Source organism: Heterocephalus glaber, unplaced genomic scaffold, assembly GCF_053883595.1.
Source record: "Heterocephalus glaber isolate CG9 unplaced genomic scaffold, H.glaber_assembly_v1.0 deba00001481, whole genome shotgun sequence".
Classification (NCBI taxonomy): domain Eukaryota; kingdom Metazoa; phylum Chordata; class Mammalia; order Rodentia; family Bathyergidae; genus Heterocephalus; species Heterocephalus glaber.
In genome coordinates, this window is record NW_028258317.1 from 4250933 (window position 1) to 4258545 (window position 7613).

Sequence of the window (7613 nt, forward strand, 5' to 3'; positions counted from 1 at the left end):
CTTGCATGGGGCCCATCTGACCAGCACTCACCCAGCAAAGCGCTGACCCTGCTAGCGTCTCCCAGATACAATGGGAAAGCACACTCCTCTTTCTTGGAGTTTTTTTCCCATTTCCTGTAGGAAACACCTGTTTCCTTTAGACATTTATTTCAAGCCAGGGGCCCAGCACTCCACCAGGGAGGGTGCATTTTCCCAGTGCCATCCAAGGGAGGAAGTCACTTTCCCCTTTGAGGCTCGGGTTCCCTCTATCCAATAGGAGAGACTGATTGAAGAATGTTAAGAGCCATGAAGCCCTAAGATTCCGTGTTCCAGGTTGGTGAGTGGCCAGCAATCTACCTGCTGGTCACAGGCAGAGGGTGAAAAAAAATACTGTGTTGCAGAAAAAGAAACCTAGTACTTTTCCCAGAAAAGTTAGGTGGAGATTGCAGCCTGCATGGAGCAGTGCTCATTCCGGTCTCGGATCTAGGGCTTTGGGTTTATTTATGGTCTCCAAAAAAGATGTTGAAATCCTGTTCCCCAGGACCTGTAAAAGTGATCTTATTTGGAAGTAGAATCTTCACAGATGGTCCAAACGGAGTCACCAGGGTGATCCTAATTCAATATGATCATAACCTTTTTTTTTTTTTTTTTTTAGTACCAGGGATCAAACTCAGGACCTTGAGTTTGCAAGGCAGGTTCGGTGTCACTGAGCTAAATCCCCAGCCTGATCATAATCTTTTAAAAAAGAGAAACTTGGACACAGACACACAAAGGAGAACTCTCGTGGAGATGAAGGCAGAGTTTGGGGGAAAGAATGCCGAAGATACAAGAAAACCACCAGGAGTTGGGGAGGGACAAGGGACACTCTCCCTTGCAGCCTTTAGAAAGAAGCAATCCTGCCACGCCTTGATCTCAAGACTTCCAGACTGGTGAAGGCAGAGACCAAGCTCTTATGCTCATGAAGTCAGCCTGGGCTCTCCGCTGTCCCGACACAGGCCCGGGAGAAGGGGCCTGTCTCCCTCTGCCTCACACCTTCCCCTCCACAAAGCTCCTCTCTGCTTCTAGAACAGGCCTCCAGTCTTGCCTCTGCCCCTCTGTTAGCCCTGGAGCCTCTGCCTCAACTATGATGCTGACTTACTGAAGCCAAACTCTTCTCCTAGGCCCAGTGACACTTCCTGAAGTTTCCTGCCTGTCCCTGCTCCACCCGCTCCCATTAGCGGTAACAACTCCTTTCTCTGACCACCCCCCCCTTTGGGATTCATGTGTTATATTAAATAACTCTGTTATTAAAGTTGCTGAGGTACAAATCTTATTTCCTTTTTTTCCTACCTCTTGAGTGCACCAAGTTTATTCCCAGCTCAGTGGCTCTCTTCTTCCTCTGTGCGTGGGACACTCTTCTTACAGGTATTTACAGAGCTGCCTCATCTCCCGGATTCTCTTTCAGTTTGTTTGTTTTTTTTTGGTGCCGGGGATTGAACTCCGGTCCTTGCGCTTGCAGGGCAGGTGGCAGAACCACTGAGCTAAATCCCCCACCCAGTTTGCTTTTCAGAGAAGGACCCCCTCCCCTGATCATCCTAGCTGAAGAAGCCCCCAGTCCCATTTTGTGACCTTCAATGCACTGGACATTGTCTGAGATTGTTTTTGAAAAGTTAAAAATTCCTTAATTTTTTATTCCTGGTACCACTACCACAGTTTGCAGGGCAACATACCTGATGTAATGAAAAGAAAAAGACAAAGCTACGAAAGATAAAAGACGTCAGGAATGTGCATCTAATTGACACTGCCTTGTGTTAATCAATAGCTGCACATTTTGCAGACTGTGGCTGTGACAGTCCTGAACTGGAAGGGTTTCCTGTTTGTAACTTTTCTGACTATGCATCATCGCTCCCTCTGGGGCAGGTTTTTACAGTTCCTCTGATGCATTTGGGACGACTGTCTCAAAGTAACCTGCAACTTTCCCAACAACTCCTTGCTCTCTCTCCTGCCAAGGACTGTAGCCCTTTTCTGTTACTTTTTTAAACCTTCTGCTCTCCATATCCACTTCCACCACCAGATCCATACCCACCACATAGGGACTGCCAGAGCTTCTTCCACCAAAACTGCCCCCCTTCATGGGTCCATAATTTCTTTGCTGTTGTCCACTATAATTTCCAAAATCATTACAGTTTCCCAACTCCACCATAGTTAGCTCCACCAAAATTTCCTCCTTCCTTGTAACCTTCATATCCTCCTCCTACTCCACCATGTCCACCACCCGGTTCCCATGTCCCCCTCCACCACCATAGCCTCCTCTACTACTGTGACCAGGACCACCACCATAGTTTCCCCATCCCCTCCAAATCCATTATATCCACCATCACCTCCTCCATAACTAGCTCCGCCGCCACCTCCTGCACCACCATAGCCTACTCTTCTGCCACGGCCAAAATTCCCTCCACCACCTCCAGAGTTTCCTCCACAACCCACAAAGTCGCCAGATCCACCTCCACATGATCCAGCAGACTGCATCTCTTGTTTAGAAAGGGTCTTTTTGACTTCACAGTTATGCCCCTTAATAGTGTGGTATTTCTGAACAACAATTTTATCAACTGTGTCGTGATCATCAAAAGTTAGAAAAGCAAATCCTCTCTTTTTCCCACTCTGCCTGTCTTCCCTAACTTCTATGGTTTCACTCTTGCCATACTTTTCAGAGTAGTCTCTCAAATTATATTCTTCTGTGTCTTCTTTAATACTGTCAACAGAAATTATCTTCAGTGTTAGATGGGCACTAGACTTTACAGACTCCTCTCTAGAATTAATGGGCTACTACATGCCCATCAACTTTGTGTGGTTGAACACATATAGCTGCATCCACCTCTTCAATGCAAGAGTAAATCACAAAACCAAAGCCCCTGGAGTATTTTATTTGGGGCTCTCTCATTACTACACAATCTATGAGTGTGCCCAATTTCTCAAAATGTTCTCTTAAACTATCATCTGTAGCGCTGGGGATTTAGCTCAGTGGTTCTGGCTCCTGCCTCACAAGCACCAAGGTCTGGAGTTTGATCCCTGCTACCAAAAAAAAAAAAAAAAGAGCTTCCTCAACTTCTCTGGTTCCCTTTGGATCATGAACCTTCCCCCAGCAGCGGTGGGAACAGCCAGAGTCCTGAGATTTTCTTACGAATTTTCAGTCTTGGTCAGGCTCCAATGGGAAAGTAAAGCCTACTCTAGGTAATTCAACAGGGAGAATTGAACAGAAGGCATTAGTAAGGGCTGTCAGAAGGGCCAGCAGGAAAAGCCCCCACCTGAGGGCTGGAGGAGTGGGCAGGGGAGGTCAAGAAGGAGGCTATACAGGGCAGCTGGAATCGGGGTGGGAGCCTGCTGGAGGAAGCCGAGCCAGGGGAGCTAGATGCAGACCCAGGGGGAGACACGGTCCCTGGTTGAGATGTCAGGTAAAGTCAGGGGGTTCCCTGACTTCTCCCTTTCTTTCATTCCTTCCAGAGCCTTCACTGGACAAACCTAGGCAGAGCTAGTTGGCAGGCAAGCCTGGCAGTGTAGGATTCTAGGTCTGTTACCCCTGTGACACAGTGGAGCCAGAGTGGTCAGGGAGAGATCTGAGAGCACAGAGCAGACGGCCAGTGCCAGCACTTCTGGTAACAAACGCCCTGTACTTCTCACTAGAATCAGGGTGGTTGAAGGCAAGCCCATTGTGCTTGCTTCCCAGCACCCAGAAGTAAGCTAGCATAGAAGGCTTTCAGTATAAATAACGGTTGCCAGAGATAAAACAGCTGAGCATTGGTCATTAAATGTGGATAAAAATAGTCACCCTAAATGTGGTTGTGATGAGAGGATTTAGTAAGCGTACATGCCTAAAATTAGAGGCAGCAGGCAATAAAGGCTCCATAAAGGATTGTAGACTTCATGAGCTCATCCCCTTTCCAGTTGTACTTGGCCATGGTAATCAGACCCAGACAAGTAATGTTTTCCTGTGGACTACTTGTGTCTCCTGATATAGTAAGGTACTTTTGAAAAAATTGCACTGACATTTTTTAGCATGCCTTGCCATTTACAATGTGTCTGTACAATAAAGATCTCATTTAATTCTCCATAGACACCCATGTGAATCAGGTAGTAATTATTATGGAGAGCTTATCCATGTGTGGCACAGTTCAGAGCTTTGCATCTATTAATTCCCTTCATCTTCATAAGAGTTCTATGGCATAGGTGTCGTGGACGCAGAGAGTGAGGCACAGAGAGGTTAAGTTACGTGCCACAGGTCACACAGCTAGTAAATGACAGAGCTGGGATTTAGCCCAAGTCATCTGGCTTCAGCCCATACTCTGACCACCAGAAAGATGGCTTTCTAGCTGATTCCAGGGGAAAACTCAGCCTGGAATGAAGAAAAGAGCTTCCAGGTAGTAAGTGGCAAAGCTGGGGATGCACCAGTAAAGCCTGGGCTCTCTCTTCATCCTATGGTGTGTGGCCATGAGGCTGCAGTAGCTTCCTTCTCAGGGACCCATGGGTTTCAGGAGGCAGTTTCCCTTGGGCTCAGTGCCCAGAGCGGACACAGCAGCCATGCAGCTGGGTGGGGTGGGGGTGGGGGCAGGGAGCCCCTACTTAACTGCTCTTTGCTTCAAGCGAAGTCTGTCTGGCTAATGGGCAGGGCGGGGCGACGGGCTCACAGCTCCTCACACGGTCAAGCCCGAAGTAGCTCTAGGTGTCCCATCCAACACCGCCCCCCCCCCCCAGCAACAGACCAGGGGATGCCAGATGGGTCTAATAAACGCCACACCACTGAGCCGGGGCTGCCAGGTTCTTTCTTCATGTCAGCAGAGAGGACACAGAGGTTACACACACAGTGCCCCAGTCAGCAGGCCACATTCTGGGGCCACCCACATACACCTGGGGCTGCCAGCCCACCTGAGGTCCACAGAGCCTTTGTGGGAACAGCGGGACGAAAGGCAGAGGGGTCAGAAGTTCACACCCAAGAGTCACAGGTTCTGGGTTGCCAAAGGCGAGGTTGTGCCTTGGGTTTGATTTTGGAATATCAAAAGACACAGTAGAAAAAAAACCAAATCTGTAGTTAATAGTAAGCCCAAGGCTGCAGAGTCAGAGTGGCTGAAGTTCAGAGCTAACTTCTCATGGTGACACATGGACCCTAGTTATGTAAGGTGCTAACTTGCAGGGAAACCGGGAGAAGGGTGTACAGCAATTCTACGCTCTTTGCACCTTTTTCTGACAATCTAAATTTACTATAAAAGTTTCATTCCTTTATTTTTAATTCCCAGAGATGGACTCCAACTCCATCACTTAATGTGTAAGTCACTGAAACTCTGCCTATTTGTTTATCTGGAGACACAGACTTGGGGATAACACTGGATCCTGCCTCAGAGTATGAACAGCTCAGTACGTGTTCCATTCTCACGCTGACTATTAATATCTACACAGTCTAAGCCTGCCCTCACAGCCAACATGAGACCGGCTGAGGCTTCCTCAGGCCGGCGTTGCAGGTGATCTCTTCCTCCGCCCAAGTCCTTCACAGGCATTGGGCCCTAATCTTACCAAACTCCCTTTCTGTTGCCACTCCCCAAGAGCCTCACCTGCAGCAGTTGGTACTGTGAGTCACTGAAGAAAGCAGGTGCAAATGGGGCCTGGAGCTGTGCCGCTCATCTCGGGCTTCCCCAGGGGAACTGGCTGGCCAGCTGCGGGTGGAGAGGCCCGAGGGCACGGAGCCATCAGGCACTTGGGCCTGGGGGCCAGGACTGGGAAGCAGCTGTAAAGGAGCAGCCCCAGCCCTGTTTGGGAAAACCTGGTGTCTTGACCACATCTGTGTAGATGCCCCTGAACTTTTCGATTCTCCAGACCCCTCTGAGCCCGTTCCGGGAAGTCTTCCTTGCTTTCGTCCCAGTTCCTCTGTTAGCCACTCTGCCGATTACGCTGTCGTGGTGGCAATGGTGTTGTGAAGCTCTCTCTGTCCCAGAACTCCTGGAGCGGGTCTGGGGCTCCGAGTCTGTGTCCTCAGTTAGTACTCGGCTGGCATCTAGTGCTCAGCAATTGTTACATGAACACGTGCACAAATGAAGCCCCTGCTCGGCACAGCAGTCAGCCCAGTGGAGGTCCGTCATCTCAGGAGTCGCCAGGGAGAGCCCTCCTGGATGGATTAGCAGTGGGGACGCCGGCAGCGAGGTCCAAGCCGAAAGGTGGCTCAGCCCACGTCAGAGTCTGGAAGGGTCAGGAATCTGCGGGGCTGGGTGTCCACCATCTATCCCGAGAAGCAGGATCAAATGAGTCCATGAAAACAGATCTCAGTACGCACAGCCCTGTGCGTCTGGTTCCCTCCCTCTTCCCCTATGGAGCCTGTGTATCAGGAGACACTGTAGCCTGGGTCACTCCCTTCCTCTCTCCGTCTGGCTAACTTGAGCCCCCACAGGCGGCGCCCACTCTGCCCCTCGTGCTCCTCGGCTCAGGCTGCACGACTCTCCCTGGCCACAAGGGGGCGCGGCGGGGTGCGGGAAACAGCATTTCCCCTTTTCCATCTTGTTCTCTGGCTGATCTTTCATTTTCCTACCGCTCAGTTGGGATTTCCATTTTATTTTCCCCTAGTGTTAGACGAGCCCTTCCTCCTCCCCAGTCCTGTGGCCTTCAAAGCACCATGCCTTCCTCTTTCCTGGCTCTCACTCCTCTGCTGCTGATTGATAACGGCAGGTTTTGCTTTTAGCTTTGACACAAAGCTCCCCCCACCCCCCCACCCCCCCAAAAAGTGCAAATAAAGAACCGCAATCAGATATGCACAGTTTGTGTGCCACACATTCAGAGAGTGGAACAAGGGCAAGTCCTCTGCTGGCTGTGGGCCAGGAAAGCCTCCACAGAGCTACAGCTTTGAAATGGGTTTTAAAGGTTGAATAGGAGTTCACTGGGGAGAGGAATATGGGAGCAATTCTAAGCTGAGTGAGAAGTGTATGTAAGCATGAGAAGGCATGGGTGACCAAAAGCCCTGTACCAGGCAGGAGCTGTAAATTGGAACAAGTGTGTAAAGGCCATTGAGAGCCAAGTAGCAGAGTTTATTAGCCTGAAGGGAGGGACGGACGGGAGGATGTGGAGAGGCCTCAGTCGGGCTCCAGGAATCTGATCTTCGGCCCAGGCCTCAGCAGACGGGAGAGAACTTCCCCCGGGCCCGGCCAGCGACCTTGCTCAGCAGCGCCCTCTGGGTCATTCAATGAGTGTGGACAAACCTAGCCCCTGGCCCTGCAGTTTGCAATCGCGTTGGCCTTAGGACTTCTTTCCCCTCTTAAAAATTATTGAGACCCCCAAAGAGTTTTTGTTCCTGTCAATATTGACTTGATAGACATGTAAGCCAAGAAAAATATTTAAAACATTCCTTTAACAGAAAATGCATTCCATGGTAGAATTTTTTCAAACATCTTTTTGTGAAAGTCATTTTCAAAAAACAATCTGAGAGAAGAACGGCGTTGCATTTGGACTTTTGCAAATTCCTTTTCCCCAGAGACGGATGTAGAAACGGGCTGTTCCCGATAGGCGAGGGCTGGAGTGGCTGCCCCCTCTGGGGAAGCCACCAGCCCCTTGTGGGCATGGTGCTGCGGAGCCAGCAGTGAAGCAGGCTGCACAAACGGACCTTGAGGCTCATGCCAAGCTGG

At 50.0% G+C, this 7613-nt stretch overlaps 1 pseudogene; it reads right to left on the bottom strand.

Moving 5' to 3' along the window:
• Positions 1-1789: 1789 nt before the first annotated feature.
• LOC147825797 (heterogeneous nuclear ribonucleoprotein A3 pseudogene) lies at positions 1790-2899 on the bottom strand (annotated as a pseudogene).
• Between the last annotated feature and the right edge of the window lie 4714 nt (positions 2900-7613).